This window comes from Hermetia illucens, chromosome 7 (genome assembly GCF_905115235.1).
Source record: "Hermetia illucens chromosome 7, iHerIll2.2.curated.20191125, whole genome shotgun sequence".
Lineage (NCBI taxonomy): Eukaryota > Metazoa > Arthropoda > Insecta > Diptera > Stratiomyidae > Hermetia > Hermetia illucens.
In genome coordinates this window covers 9,527,971-9,543,942 of record NC_051855.1, presented here as the reverse complement: position 1 = coordinate 9,543,942, position 15,972 = coordinate 9,527,971, and positions in this window count along the sequence as shown.

Sequence of the window (15,972 nt, the reverse complement as noted above, 5' to 3'; positions counted from 1 at the left end):
ATAGTATATTACTACTTTTTAGAAATTTACTGAAAAACCCCGCTTAAATTCATCCTAGGACTTCCGGATTCTGTACCAGCATAGAGGACAATATTTTGTGTACTCGTATATGCGCTAAATTTCAGGCAATTAACGCCAAAGTTATAGCAGTTCAAACTTAGCAATTTCGCGCGAGTTTACTGCTTCCAAAGCCATACAAATCAGATGCTGACGTCATAATTACCCGGAATAATTGACATTCGCGTGGAATGTTAAAGTCGCATTTATGAAGAATGTACTTATCTGCAGCCCTTTTTAAGGTTTTGTGTAAAATCTAATCTTCGAGAGATGTCCTATTCCAGTATCTGCTCAAATAAATTTACTAATAGTATATTATCAACTTTTAGAAATTGACTAAAAAACTTCCCTTAGGTTCATCCTAAGTGTACTAAATTTTGCACCGACATAGAGGACAGCCTCGCGCATACACATGCCAAGTTTCATGAAAATCCAACTATTATTGGGAAAGTTATAGCAGTTCAAACTTATCAATTTCGTGCTAATTAACAGCATCCTAAGTCATACAAATAAGATACTGACGTCATAATTAACGAGAATAATTGAAATTCGAGTGAAATATTAAAATTCGATTCAAGAAGAATCTAATTCTCCCTAGCCCTTTTTAAGGTTTCGTGTAAAACAAAACCTTATTAAAATCGATTCAATGTCTGTCTGTCTGTCTGTCTGTCTGTCACACACATTTTTTATATTTGATGTTGGTTAAATTGTTGGCATTTGCTAATAATATTAAACTCAGGGTGTGAGGCGTATGAGGTTGACCATTATCAACACAGGGCTTCCCATCAAATGATTTATTTAAATCGCTTTCTAGAAAATAAAGGGCAATGGAATTTTTAGCTATATTGCACGGAGCTGTCGTGCACTCGTCGTTCCTCACATCTTTTTCTTTTTGTTCAGCCATCAGTTTACAAGCGGGGTCGGCCTGTGGTGATCGGTTTCGTCATTTTATTTTATCAAATGCCTGATCAGGATGTAATCTTGAGACCTTTAAATCCCCATCCAGCATATCAAGCCACCATTGTTTTGGCCGGCTTTTTGGTTGCTTACCATTGCTTTCGATGTTCTGACCAATACTGGTTATTGAATTCTCGTTAGTGTGAATTACGTGACCACACCATCGAAAACGCCTCTCTTGTAGTTTTTCCACGATTGGTGCAAACCCGTTCGATCGTGGATATTCTCATTTCAGACGTAATCAAAACGTGTCACGCCACCAGTGCAATGCAGCATCTTCGTCCCCATTACCGCAAGACGTCGTTCATTGACGTTTATAGTCGGCCAATACTCAGAACTATAGAGAGCGGCAGACGGACGACATTGCAGTCAATTTTAGATTTGGGACGTGCGCAATATGGTATTACCGTCTCTTGCTAAGCTTTGTGCCACAGTCGATGCTACTGGAACCTAACCGCTTGCCCCCATTCTATAGTCCTTCAAGCCTCTGTATGTTAGGTTTTCTTTTCTCCCGTTGTTTTGTTATTTTTTATCTCCTTCCTATAGCCATTTTGATCGGCGTATACAAGCTGTTATCTATGTACAATCTTCCAAAATTAGTAAATGCCTTTCTTACAACGAGGAGTGTGCCTAACAGAGCTTCTTTCTTTGGGGAGGAAGCTGAAATGAATTTATGAACAGAGCGCCGGAATTCTATTCAGATATAGACTATAGGCTTTAATTTCTAGGAAACCTTCGGGGAACTGATTAACATATTGCATCTGGCTACGCCTATTCAGACTAGAAGCGTAAAATCCATGATTGATGGAATCTCAACTACCCTGACACCTTTCAATCCTTTTCATTGTGAGAATACCTTGATTGCAACATGTTGTCATGTACTGAGACTGTGACTCCTCCCTTTATGTGCGCTTGTTTTTTTGTACTTTTCACCTTTTCTGAGGTATATAGACTTCCACTTTGCTACTCTAAAACTATGGGAATAATTTCTCCCATCACAAATACCGCTGGCTACGAAACATTGCGATAGGAAGACACTGCTTGCGAGCCACCTTCATTGTGTCTGCGTAAAGGAGCCATCCCAAATTTTCGAATTATCGAGAAAGACGGTCTTCACCGCGTTTAAGACACAATAAATGACTCCTACCGGATCTAGGATGTTCGCTTTAGCCGACTGCTCCGAATCTGTTAGAAGAACTTATTTCCGAGCCTATTGTACCTCAATAACTCGTAGAGAAAGACCTATGAGGATCCTCTCTTTGGTAAGGACGATCATTTCGGTTTTTCCCAGGGCTAGGCAAGATCGATGTTTCGTTGTCTTTCTAGTGACCAACCTTGCCATGATTCCCAGCATGCACTGGACGTGTTCGAATCGGAAGAGAACTTAATAAAAGGCGTTCCAGATATTGGTGAGCTTCTTCTATGACCGCAGTGTTCAAAGATATATCAGACTTTGTCGCCTCAGGTAACACCTTCCTCTGAAAAACCTTTGGCATTCTGCGAGAATTCATTTGGATTGCCGTTCTTCTCCTTACAGATTGCCTGATGCTCATTGTAAGTATAGTCTTCCCTAGCGTACCGACTCTCCAATTGATATGGCGCTCACGTCTGCCAATGGTGAACCCTGGATGAACATGTACCGATCACTGAGTTTCCCAAAATCCAAGCCAACTCGTTTGTTTTCCACACTATCCGCTCACTTTCGCATCCTGTTGCGCCACATCACTCTGCCCCCAAATGAAACCTAGGGGTTTCAGCGACCGAACCCGGAACTGCGAAGCGAACACGACGTTGTTTTCGGGCGCACACGGGCTTCAGCCTGGACAGGGAGACCGCCTTTTTGTGTCCACCGATCTCGAGTTGGAAGAAATGTTCTCCTCGCTCGAGAACGCGGTACGGGCCTTCATATGGAGGCTGCAGCGGTTTCCGGACGTCGGGTGTCGGGTGGGGGGAGTAGTTTTGATGCGTCGGAGATTGTCTCTCGGCAGAGGCACCAACCCCGACTTTGTGAGACCCGATCTCTTGTCGAAGACTGGATCACTTGGGAGTCTTGGGTTCTCCCCGTATACCAGCTCCGCGGGGCTGGCTGCAAATTCCTTTCGGTGGGTTGTACATAGGCCGAGTAGTACGAGAGGCTAGACGGATCGTCGCCTGCCATAATGGCGGCTTTGAGGGTCCGGTGCCAACGTTTTAGCATCCCATTGGATTGCGGATGGTATGCAGTAATCCGCTGGCGTTTAAAACCCAGGAGTTTGCCTAACTCCGAGAAAAGGGTGGACTCAAATTTCATTCCCTGGACAGTGATGACCACTGCAGGGACGCCAAAGCGAGGTATCCACTCTCGACAGAGGGCTTCGGCACAAGATTGCGCCGTAATGTCCTACAGAGGTATTGCCTCAGGCCACCGTGTAAACCTGTCGATGATTCTAAGGCAATACTTGTAACTGTGCGAATCTCACAAAGGCCCTACTATGTCGAGATGTATGGCGGTGGAACCCGGAGCTGTGGTTCGTACATCTGGAAGCACAGTTCCAGATGTTTGGTATAACGACGGACGCGACTCGCTTCAATTACGCGGTGGTCGGCCTGGATGAGGAGTCCATCCTACTGGTGTCCGACGTTGTAAAATCGGCATCGTATACGACCCTAAAAACCGAGTTGATCAGACGCCTGTCGGTAAGTGAGTCAACAAAACTGGATCACTTACTGGCGGGTTTAACATTGGGTGATCGAACTCCCTGCCAATTGCTGCGCAAAATGAGGCAATTGGGTGGGAGCAAGATCGACGATGGCCTAACGAAATCGCTCTGGTTGCGTCGGCTCCCGGAGGTCACCCAGGCGGTCCTCGCGTGCTTCTCCGGCTCGTTGGAGGCACTGGCAGCTGCGGCCGACAAGGTGCACGAGGTGTACGCACGCCTGACCATAGTGGCGTGAGATAGAGTCGGTCCACTATATATCCAGGTTTCTTGCTCGGAAAATATCTGGATCTTCGGCTCCTTCTCGCCCCTTCACTATTCCTCTTCACAGAGTTGTAGTTCGCTAATTATGGATGAATGGATAGATAATCTGCGGTAGTAAGTTATTCGTTGTTTCGCAGTGGTTATTGTTAATGTACATCAACCTAGTCTGAGGGCTTCCATGTATTCCGGGTATATACTTCTGACTGCATTGTGCTGATGGTTCAAAGCTTGTTTCTTCGGAATTCGCGTTAGTTCCGCTATCCTTCATGATATAGTTCTCTGCTTCGCATTCTCTGCATTGGTTGGGTCGCAACTGAGCGATTGGCTAAGTAAGTCAAAAGGAGAAAAATTATTTTATTAATTAGAGACCCTATTATCGTTACAATAATTTCTAAATAATTCACTAACGTTGATAATTCTTTTTGATTTTTTTTTTTTGCTAATTTAAATGAAAGGAAAAGGATAAATCCATATGGAAATGAAAATTTATAATGGTTTCAAATTGAGATACATTTTTTGTGTATTAGAATAATTATGATATGAAAATATATTATATGAAATTTTTTTCCTAAGCGGACATAATCGAAACTTAATATTATATAAGTTTATGGCTGACAAAATGAGGAAATAAATATATTATGCATATTACATATAAAAAATAGAATCTAATATTATACATGAGTAATTAAAGTTGAAAAAAAAACAAAAAAAAAATTAATATAAAATAGAATAAAGAAATATTAAATCATGTTTTTTTCTATATTGTGTGAATACAACGAATTTTATAATGTAATTTTTCGTTTTCATGAAACTACAATTTGAGAAAAAGAAACCAACATCAGATGAGTCTTTATAGAACTGAACATGTTAATATATAATAGAAGATAATTTATTTATATACATCTAATGTAGAAGTATTGACACGACGCAAAGCCTGCATTCGACAAAATAAGTCGAAACTAAAACCAAGGACATAAGCAAAACCCTATTCAGTGGTATCTAATAAAGTAATATGTCTATTATAACACTCAAAACAAGAAAAGATGAAAAACCAGTACATACATAAGAATAATCAGTAATTATTTATTAATTGAAAATTTGTATCTACATATATATTTATATTTAAATATATATACAAGTATAATGATTAAATATGGATATAAAGGAAATTATAAATCGAGAGATAAATGAATTTTCTACGTCTTTTTGAAAAAATTCGAATATTTAATTGTAATGCAATGTTATGAGAAATAATACTCTTAAAAAATGAATTAAAATTAATAAATAAATCCAAGTGAATGAATTTGACAAAGATAAAAACTTTCTAAAGAAATATGAAATACTTTATCTTTTTTATAACACTGAACAATAGGAAAAATGAAAATGAAATAACTTAAACGACAACACAATTTAATAATAACAATAAAATGAAAAAGAGAAGAAAAGGTCGCAGTAACGACAGCTTTTATTAGTAAATATAAAACTTCGATCAGATATAATTCTGATAAATATAAAATTGATTATTATCCAAAGAGGCTTGGGTATATCGAAAGTATGTAGGTTATCGATAAATAAAAATAGTCAGCTCTTTGTAGCTCCTTTTCAACCAGAGTAGAGTAAAAGCATAAATTTTATATTAATATAAATTATGCCTGTCGAGAAGGCAATGAAGCGTAATGTACAAAGGATGCTGCAAATGGAAAAAATGAAATAAATTGAATGAAAATGAAGTAAAAGCGAAAAAGGAGTCTATGATTGAAATAGAATGGAAAACATGGAAATGAAATTGGAATAAGTTGGAAAAATGAAGTAAAAAGGGATATAAAATGGATAAAACTGAAATAATCCTAAAACATCAAATAAAAAAATAATCACCAAAAATAAAAGACTTAAGGTTTTGCATTATAAATAAACTCAAAAAGCGAAAAAAAAATCTCAATTAAAAAAAAAATTGAATATAAGATCTAAGTCATCGTCCCAATTTAAAATAAATAGTAATAATAACATTCAAAGGTAAATATGGATTTCGAAAATAAGAAATAAGCAAGAAGAACGAATTAATTTGTATCATTCCAGGAGAAGTGATTGTAAACCAACGACGACACTCAAAGTTAAAATCTTTACACTATCGCTTGGTTGTATGCCCTCTATCTTCTACGTGATAGATTGAAACCAGATTGTTTGCTATTTTATTTTTCAAAGTTCTTCTCTAGATTTAGATCCAGTAGTAACTTTCTTGTAGCCGGTCGATATGTTAGCGTTTTCTGCATTAGCATTTAACAGTTCTTGCTTGGATTACTAAAGGTTTTCGCTATTCAGGTCTTTTCCTCCTTTCTTTAGAATGAGTACTTTTTTAAATTCTGAAGCTGTTATAAGAAATAGCGTGAATGGCAAAGATGAGGAATCCACTTTCAAATATAACACTTTCAAATGATTAAACTATAATGTCTGAATCGTTGGAAATACTACTAAATGCCAGAAGATTTATTAAATTAAAATTCTTTCAACCATGCTCTTATTTGCTTATTTTGATCCTTTGATGTTGATCCAAATAAAAATTAACTAAAGCAAGTCATAAAAATAGATAAACCAACAAGAAAGGTTATATAAAAAACTAAAAAAAAAAAGTTAGACTTATCATTGAAGCGCACAAAAAGAGATAATTATTACGAATAGAATAATTCCAAAGACTATAAACATTTTAGACAACAAATAGTCAGATTCACATATATCTTACTTTTATCCAGCATATTTGCTAGAATTTGAGTAGCAATTTTTCATAAACAATATAAATTTATCTGCAATTATACGAGAAGTTTCAGTATCGACCATTGGTTTGTTGTCAATAAAAGAAATTAAATACGTCATTATTATGGCGCTAAATCGGATGGTAACAATCAATAGACTGATTATAATGAATCCTGCATCAACATGCTAGGCAGTTGCATGCACGGGTGTAAAATAAATTCACCATACGTGAAACCATCCCGGCATCTTCTTATAGCATTCACCGAGTATTTTAGTGTAATTTTTCAGTTCACGTTTTGCCTAAGAATCAGTGTTAATTGCAAGCAATCAATAGTTTTCTCAGATACTAAATAATTAAACTAATTTTATTTATTCTAATTTCACAATCAACAAGATAAAATTTTAAAATCAATACTACTCCTGATTTCAAAATAAATATTTATATTTAAAAATTTTATTTCAATTAATAAAATTTACTAATATTAATATTTTCTGAAGCAAAAAAAAAAAAAAGATTGTTTTAACTTGAAAAATAATCAAATTTAGAAGAAATTATTAATTATCTACTTAAAAAAAATCATTGCATTCCACGTTCCCACACATATTTACACATCCGGACAAATGAATACATTTTACAACCAATATATCGAAAGTAATATAAAAAACAATTTAAAATAAGGCTTGCAAAAAGTGAAAAGTATTAAATTAAATGAATATTAAAATAACATAATTTTAAACAGAAAAAAAAAAATCGAAGTAAAAACAGTAAAACGATTTGAAGACTGATTTACACTATTGTATTGTATTAAAGAAAACAAAAAAAACGAATTAAATAAAAAAGGGAAATATGAAACAGAAAAAATGGTGCAAAGATCACAAATTATTACAGCATAAAGGCGGAAAAAGTCTGTGCATATGTACGTGTGGGGTGAAAAGCATTGAAATATACAGCTTTAAGTAGTAAAACCCGGGAAACAAAAATAAAGAAGAAAAAACAAAATATATCTGAGAAAGACAATTTTGCTTTGTAAAAAGAAAAAGCTTAAAAATATAAACAATCAAAACCAAAAATAATTATATATAGTAGAGAGAGAAATAATTAAAGATAAATTTGATGTAAAAGTCCAGACTTTACCAGCCACAACTTTTCTATTCATTTTATTTCATATATATATATATATATATATTTACGTGCACGGAGGTGGAAAATCTTAGAAAGACTCGTCTGGTCCAGCTTGACTGCACACACGCCGGAGTTATAGCACGTGCGGGATTTGCACCCACTACAAACCACTCACGGTCTCTCCAGCCCCAGCCCCAGCCTCACGGGACCACTATTCCAGCATAACTTTGAGGAGTGGGTTTAACTTTAGACACTCCTCCTTCCTTCCTCCACCGGCCCATTTTCGATTTTCATAATTGCAGAGGAAACCGTAAGCCAGCTCTCCTTTGACCTTCGTATCTCTGCAACTATACTCTCGGTTCTCCCGTTCTTTCTTAGCACTTGGTTCAGGGTCCTTCTTTCCATCGTGAACCTTGGGCAGTGAAGCATGATATGCTCTGGATCCTTCGGTGTGCCACTATATGCACGACAATTTGACGAATCACTTGCTATGGTAATCGGCCAACATCCTCTGACATCCAGACCTAAAGCGCTCAGCATTTGCTTATACTCTGGGTGGGGCATAGCAGCTGTATATGTGAACTCTTTTCACCTTCACTCTGATGAACCTTTCTACCAGGTGTTCCATTATTTCCTGCAAACCTTGCTTTCCGCAAGTCCTTAACGCTGTTTGGCCCGTTTGTTCCTTGAGGTAAATGTCACTATCGTAATTTCGATATGGCTCACTAATTATGGCCATGTCGATACTTTTCCCGCGGATGGTTTGCGAGTGTAGATCCTGCGCCGCCTCGCAATGCTTGAGATTGATTTGTATGTATCAAACTCATGTGCTACTTGTGTTGAGGGCTCCCCTGCATTCCGGGCACCTGCTGTTGCCCTCCTTCCCTTAGTCCCTTAGTCCTTGCTGATGTGGACCTTCGCTCCGCATCTCCGGCATTAGTTCGACCTACCATCGGCATTGGAACATGGCTTCGCGATGTGACCGTGGTCAAGGCATCTAAAGCACCGTTTCAGCGACACTTGATCTCTAATGCGACAAATAACCCAGCCTATTCTTACTCTCCTGCTGCCAGTAGTTTGAACGCTGGCTCCATTGATGATGGTGGTTTGGGTCCCACCGTAGGTCGTATCTTCTTCTTATCTCTCTTTTTCTAAGGGGCCACCATTTTCCAGGCTTCCACATCCTCCTTGGGGGTCCACACCCTCTCCCCGGAATTGCGGCTATATGAGGTTACCTAACAGTCCAGAAGTCCTCCTTACTTGCTCCACTTTTTTTGGGGGCCGACCCCTTTTTCTCTTAGGGATTTGCTGGCCAGTTGACTCGTTCAACCGCTCGCGCCGCCTATTTCTGGTTTTTCCTCTCTCGAGTTTTGAGTGGGCGTCACTTGTGTTGCCTGCTTACTATTTCGCCCGATACCTTCACTCCTCTTTCTTCTTGGATCTTGCCGTACGCCAACCTGACGCCTAGAATCATCGCCCTTATATTTTGGTGGATATTCCAGCGTTCCTTGATGAATTCGCAAAGCTTTATTACATAGTGCGATGAAAGCAGCTTTGTCGCTGCATTGTTTCCTCTTTCTCGTACCCCGCTACGCTCTCCCCCTTGGGAGAAGCATTTTCTTCCGGGGGGGATTGTGCCTGTAAGGTTGGATATTTGCAAAGAATGGTGCTTCTTCTGAACAGGACCGTCAATAGAACTCGATCGATCACGTTTGAAAGATTTGATGCCATAGTCAAGGTTTCCCTTATTGAGGCACTACGTCGTTAGACATCGATCGCCTCACTCCCAAAAGCTGCCGATACTTGGTTTCCGAAACTATGCACCGTTACTTTCACTCTATTCTTCTCCTAAATGTTTGGTTTTATTTTTGGGTATCCTTCTCATAGCCAATTTTTATCCATGTGGGCTTTTTTATTCTCACGTACGCAGTCTGCGCGTCCACACACGCCCATCTCCAGATGTGTGTGTTCCGTTATCCGCATGAAGGGACCCGCTTGATGGGAGATTTGGCAACTCCGCTGTAAATGAGTACCACATTGCTTTCTATAGGGTACTATAATCCTGTAAGGCAGCGTCATGGTCTTGAGTGAGGCGCTCTAACACACTTCAAGGGCCTGATCCAATTGCATTGTTGCACCAACGATGATATATATATACGTTCCTACAGGGATATGGAAAATCTTAGGATGACACCTCCGGCCCAGCTCCGCCGCACCAACGCCGGAGCTCTAGTGGGCGCGTGTAGAATTCGCACCCACTTAAAGCCCACTTGAGGTAGGTTTGCCCTTGGGCATTTGTCCTTCTTCTGCTCCCGACTTTTCTCCTCCTTTGCTCCTTCAGCAACTCCTCCTGCATTTGTACGATTGCGGAAGGAACTATAAGCCAGTTCTCGTTGAACCTCGGTATCTCCGTTACTATACTCTCCGGGTTCACGCTCCTGTCCAACGCTTGGTTTAGGTTCCTTCTTTCCATTGCGAGCCATGGGGAAGTGAAACTTCACATGTTTTGGATCCTCCTGTATGCCGCCACATCTAGGCAACTAGGAGAATCATACAACCCAAAGCGGTGTAGATACTGCTTGAAGCAAACCGGTCTTCATGTATCCGTTGGGAATGAGGTTGTGCGGCCACCGATCCTTTGTAGATTCGTCTCATCTGCGTTCCCAGAAATCATGAGATTTTGGCCTTACGGCATTCCCATATTCTGTGTGCTCCTCCATACGTCGCGCATGGTACAGGACACTTATTTCTTTTGCCAAAATGTCGACAGGGATCATGCCCGCGCCATCAATACTGCCTCATCCAATATGGCTCTAAAAGCACTGCAAACTCTCATTAGCCGGTAAAACGAGATGACCTGCTTTCGTCTCTGAGAGTTTGGAAGCGCCGGTGTAAAGCAGGATGGATCGCTATACTCCGCCTAGAAGCAACCTACAATATTCGGCAACATTTTTGCAAGCACGGCGGTGGCACTGACTGCCTCATGGCACGCATACTCTTGGTGTTCTCTAAACCCCAATTTGGTGTTAATTATCACCCCCAAATATTTGATAGCCAGCTTTGAAACGGCCATATATCCACCGCCTTCCACTTTCATAGTATCCTTTTGCCTGCGGTTGGTTATTAAGACCACTTCCGTTTTTGCGTTCGCCAAGGCAAGCTTGGCTCTTTCTAGCCAGAACTTTACTGCTCTCACTGCTTCCATCGCGTAGACCTCCACAATTGCTGAGTGTTTTGCTGTAAAAACCACAGCAAAACCCAAAAGTCGACAATCCTATTCCCGTCAGGGACGGGAAGTGCAAGCACCTCATTATACATGATATTCCACAACAGCGGGCCCAGTACCGATCTCTGTCGTACCCTGCCTCCTTAATTTAGGCATGTCTCGGAGGGGTTGGCAAGCTTTTATTGCCAAATTCGAAGCTCGTTTAGGGATGTCATCCAAATCTGGGGCTGTTGTTACCGATCCTACCACATATTTCCCGCAACTCCTCTACAGTTACTGGAGATATTATGCCCCAATGTAGTTGGACAAGCGTTTGCTTTCCGCTATTTTGTTCCCGAGCAAACCAGCCGGTATTCAGCAAGAACTCTTTTTCGAGTTCGATTCAACCTTGATTTCTATGCGAATTACCCGGTGGTCGCTGTGGGTATAGTCCTCAGTGATATGCCAAGCGACTGTTCAACTGATGTACATAGAATATTTTCACTCGCCCTGCTGTTAACAGTTTGACTGCTGTCAGCACTGGTAGACTGATGATGTCGGTTTGTGTTCTCTTGTAGGCTTTCCTCAACGTTTTCACTGCTGACTCCTATAGTCCGATAAGATCGAATTGCATCCCCAAGGTTTCGTGAACCTCTTACTTCGTGGTGATCTCATTTATATCTTTGCAGATTATAGTGATCTCCGGCCTGCTAGCCCTTATTTCGACTTCCTGTTCTAAAGACTATCCGATTTGGCTGAAGTATGTCTCTTGAACTTCAACATAAAGGCCCCTTTTTGGGATTGTCTAATGCGCCCCACATTACCTTTCAAGTTGGTGAATTCGGGGTTCCCTTCAATCTCCTGAGAATGTCAGTATATGACCCCTCACCTCGCTTTGCAATGATAATCACCCCCTGTCTTATCTTCCATCGATCGTTCCTTTTCTTGGATGCCACCTTTCTTCAGGCTTTCTCATCCACCTTTAAAGATCCACTCCCTTTTCCCAAGGTCGCCGCTGCAATCGTTTCGCCGGCAGCTTCAGACATAGTGCCGCCCAGTCGGACCAAGGGGCGACCAACCTAAGGATAGGCTGAAGGTACAGCGATGATGAGTTTCAAAGGCAGGTGTGTGCAACCATGCGAAAATGTATTGTTCCACTTCTACGTGATGCGGCGGTTCTAGACTACATAGATATATATATATATATGTGAAATAAATAAAAAGGCAAATCAAGGTAAATGTTATGTGGACTTCCAGATTTTGCACATGAAAAGTAAATTCAAAAACCATCCTTACATGAAAGATGCAATATACATAAATCAAAAAATGCATTTGTTATAATGAAGCAGAAATAGAAATGATACTGGGAAAGAAACCAAATGCTGATATAAAATGACAAAAAAACATGCATAAAAACAAAATGTTAATACCAGTATTAACGAAAACAATGTGAAGCTGAGATTGTGGCTATGGTATCCGAACTTTATCTTGTGTTGGGTCTTCCCTTTCAGTTGTTCTGTGTGATTAAGATCCAAAATTAGGCTGCATGCTCTTCTGCCACTGTTCCCTGCGATTAAAGTCAAGTCTGCTGCAATGGGTAGCGTTGATGGCCATCGGAATGATCAAACAAACTTGTATCTAAAGTGGAAAATATGGAAAATATATGGGCATCAAAAAATACCAGTAAATCCATACGTCCTCTCAGTCATGGTCCATAGGAATATCTATCTTACGTAGCCAACAATCCAAAAGTTGCTTTTTCCAAATATATGGACTGTTTAGTCGCACTTGGGGAAAGGGATCATTGGTGGAGTATTACGGTACCCTTTCCTTCCATTCTCTCTCTCTCTCTCTCTATCTGTCTGTCTATTTGGCCGTCGTTCCGTCTGAATCCTTGTTTTCTGCGACACTCTCGAATGTCCACCGTCATGTTTGACTGGAGCAGGCTCTTTATACATATTATACCACTTTTTTTCTCGAAATAGAATTTTTATTAGTACCAGGTGAATAAATTTTTTGACTTCTTCGTGAGGACCGTGTTGCTCAGCAAGCGCGTGCCCCATTGCTGCAAACAAGTGGAAGTAAAAAGGCGCCAAGTCTGGTGCGAAATACAGTAATGGTGTCCCTAACTGGTGTTCAGATAGCTGAGTGGTTAGAGCACAAGGTTGTCATACGAAAGGTCGCGGTTCAAATCTCACTGGTGCCAGTGTGATTTACATCGTGATTTGACGTTGGATACCAGTCGACTCAGCTGTGAATGAGTACCTGATTGAAATCAGGGTAATAATCTCGAGCGAGGGCAATGCTGACCACATTGCCGCCTACAGTGTACTTCTGTAGTGTGTCGTTACGGTCTTGAATGAAGTACTCTAACACACTTCAAGGCCCTGATCCAATATAGATTGTTGCGACATTTGGATTTGACATTTTCAAAGCGATGAAAACCTATGTTCTTTATTTATTTTTGACAGATGTCAAAACAATAAGAGAAAACTAACAGACTAACACAGCCATCTATGTATGAATAACTTGGGCCAACTATGTATGCAGGGCGTTTTCATATTTATACACCTGGTATGCCATTGAGTCAAAGGCGTTGATATTTTTGGAGGTCAAACTACCCTTCATTGTTTGTTGGAATGTAGTGGCCAATAAAAAAGACATCATGAAAAAATAATTCATAGGCTTGGAATAATTTGAGAGGTTGTCATTAATGATTTTTTTCCATTTTAAGCCACAAGTGTCAAATAAATGACGGAAATCATTATTGAACAATAAATAAAAGCATCAAAATCATATATATATATATGATAGGAGTATTCGTCTCTACATGAATGAATGTCCATAAATATAATCATTGACAAAACATTTAACAACAAATGGAGTTTGAAATAAATTTTTAAAAAGTCATTCATCTTAAATAAATAATGAATTTATTAAAAAAAAAAATTCTTTAAAATGATTAAATTCAATAGTTTTATTTTAAAACAGAGAGAAAAGGAAAAATTTGCGAAAACACGAAAATTTGCTAAATGAAAAGTTATCCAATGAATTATTGGGTATTAACACCCTTGAAATATTAGTTTTAAATCAGAATAAAATAAGAAATCCGGGAAAGTCAAAATAATTTGAAATAAATAATGAACTTATTTAAAAAACTTAACTATTAAAAAAAAAATAAATTCTGAAAGAAAATATATAAAAATATTCACATTGGCTGTGACTTTTACTGCCATTTATCTGGGAAAAAAGGACTACCATTGAACAAAAACAAGAGGAAACACTGTTTAAGAGCAAGGATGCAGAAAGAAACTAATTAAAAAATGAAAGAACATCAAAGATAAATGATTTGGTTGAAAATATAAATAAAATTAATTTCAATACATTGAACGAAAATTGAGAGCATATAAATGATTGAGTAGATATAGTAAAAGAGGCGAAACCTAGTGGCAGATTCACAAAAATTAACAGAGGAGATCATTTTTGGTTGAAAAATATTAGCTTTAACATAAAATACCCATTTCATTTGAAACATAAGAAAATTTTTACCGAAAATGAAATATTTTCATACGAGAATTTAGTAAAATTAAAGAAGATTATTTCTAATGGGTAAGGGAATCATTTTAACTGAAGAATGAAAATATTTAAACAGGAAATACTATTTTATGTTAGATAATTGGAAAAGTCAGCAGGAAACTTTAGAACTATTAAAAAATTATTTTCGGTAAAGGATTCCGATAAATGAAGCAGGAAAACTTTTCTTAGTGGAAGGGAAATTATTTTTAGTTGAATAACAGGAAAAATTCGGAAGGAAAAATCAATATTTAGCCGAGAATATTGAAAAATGTTTAATTTTCGGCAAAATATGAAAATTCTTAAAGAATTAATTGTTAGTTCAAAGAAATCCTAAAGTATTTGTTTATTTATTTTACACTGAAGTGCCCGTAAATTTAAACAAAAATAGTCACTTTCAACATGTTTAATTTTGCTTTCCTATATTTTTTGACTTCCATTTACCGGTATTTTGGGGACAACTTGTCTCATTTTAAGCTGGACGCCCAGGCAAAGAAGGTACAGATTGCCCACAAATATCTCTACGTGTAGATAAAACAGTATACTAGTAAGAGTCAAGTATGCTAACCATTCAGAAGCATTAAAACCAGAAATTAATTTTAGTTGAAACGTTATTTAGAGAATACAATAGAAGAAAGCCTAAAATATCATGAAATGTGATTGCTTCAATTAGATGTCTTATCCATATTAGTAACTCGAAGTTCTAAGCACGCCATCACCCAGACCAACTGCACTATATTATTCCTTCATCTGTTCTGTTTATTATATAGTTTTAATGTCTTCGCATTCTTTCGCGAATCTGTGAACACTCTTTAAATGCAGAAAGGGTTGAGAGCTAATGTCTGGGTTTCTGGATGAAATAAATTCAATATATAACTCAAGAGTCTCGCAACCCCTCAGATTCCATTCGAGTTGTTCAGGAAAGAGCTCAGAACCAGTAACGTTGAGGAACCACTGTTTTCGTTTTCTATGATTAAATTTTAGTTGTTGAGCAATGTTTTCTGCCCCGCTACATGGGTCTTTATATTTATAGAAATAACCTTTCCATAATTGTTTGGATATCAATTTGAATGTCCGATTCACATTTTTTATAAGTCTGGCTTATCATTCTGATAAAAAATTCCGTCATCCCATCACCTTCCTCTTCCAGTTTTGAACAATTGGATGGTGCGGGTATATGCTCTCAGTTTGTATTTAATTCGATAAAAAACTATGACAAACATATCCATATCATAAAGGTATATTATTAAAATGAAAGCCGTAATTTATCTTAGGAAATACCAAAATAATTGTATTCAACCCTAAAGGAATAACATGGATGAATTCCCGAAAAAATGTCAGCCTTCGAG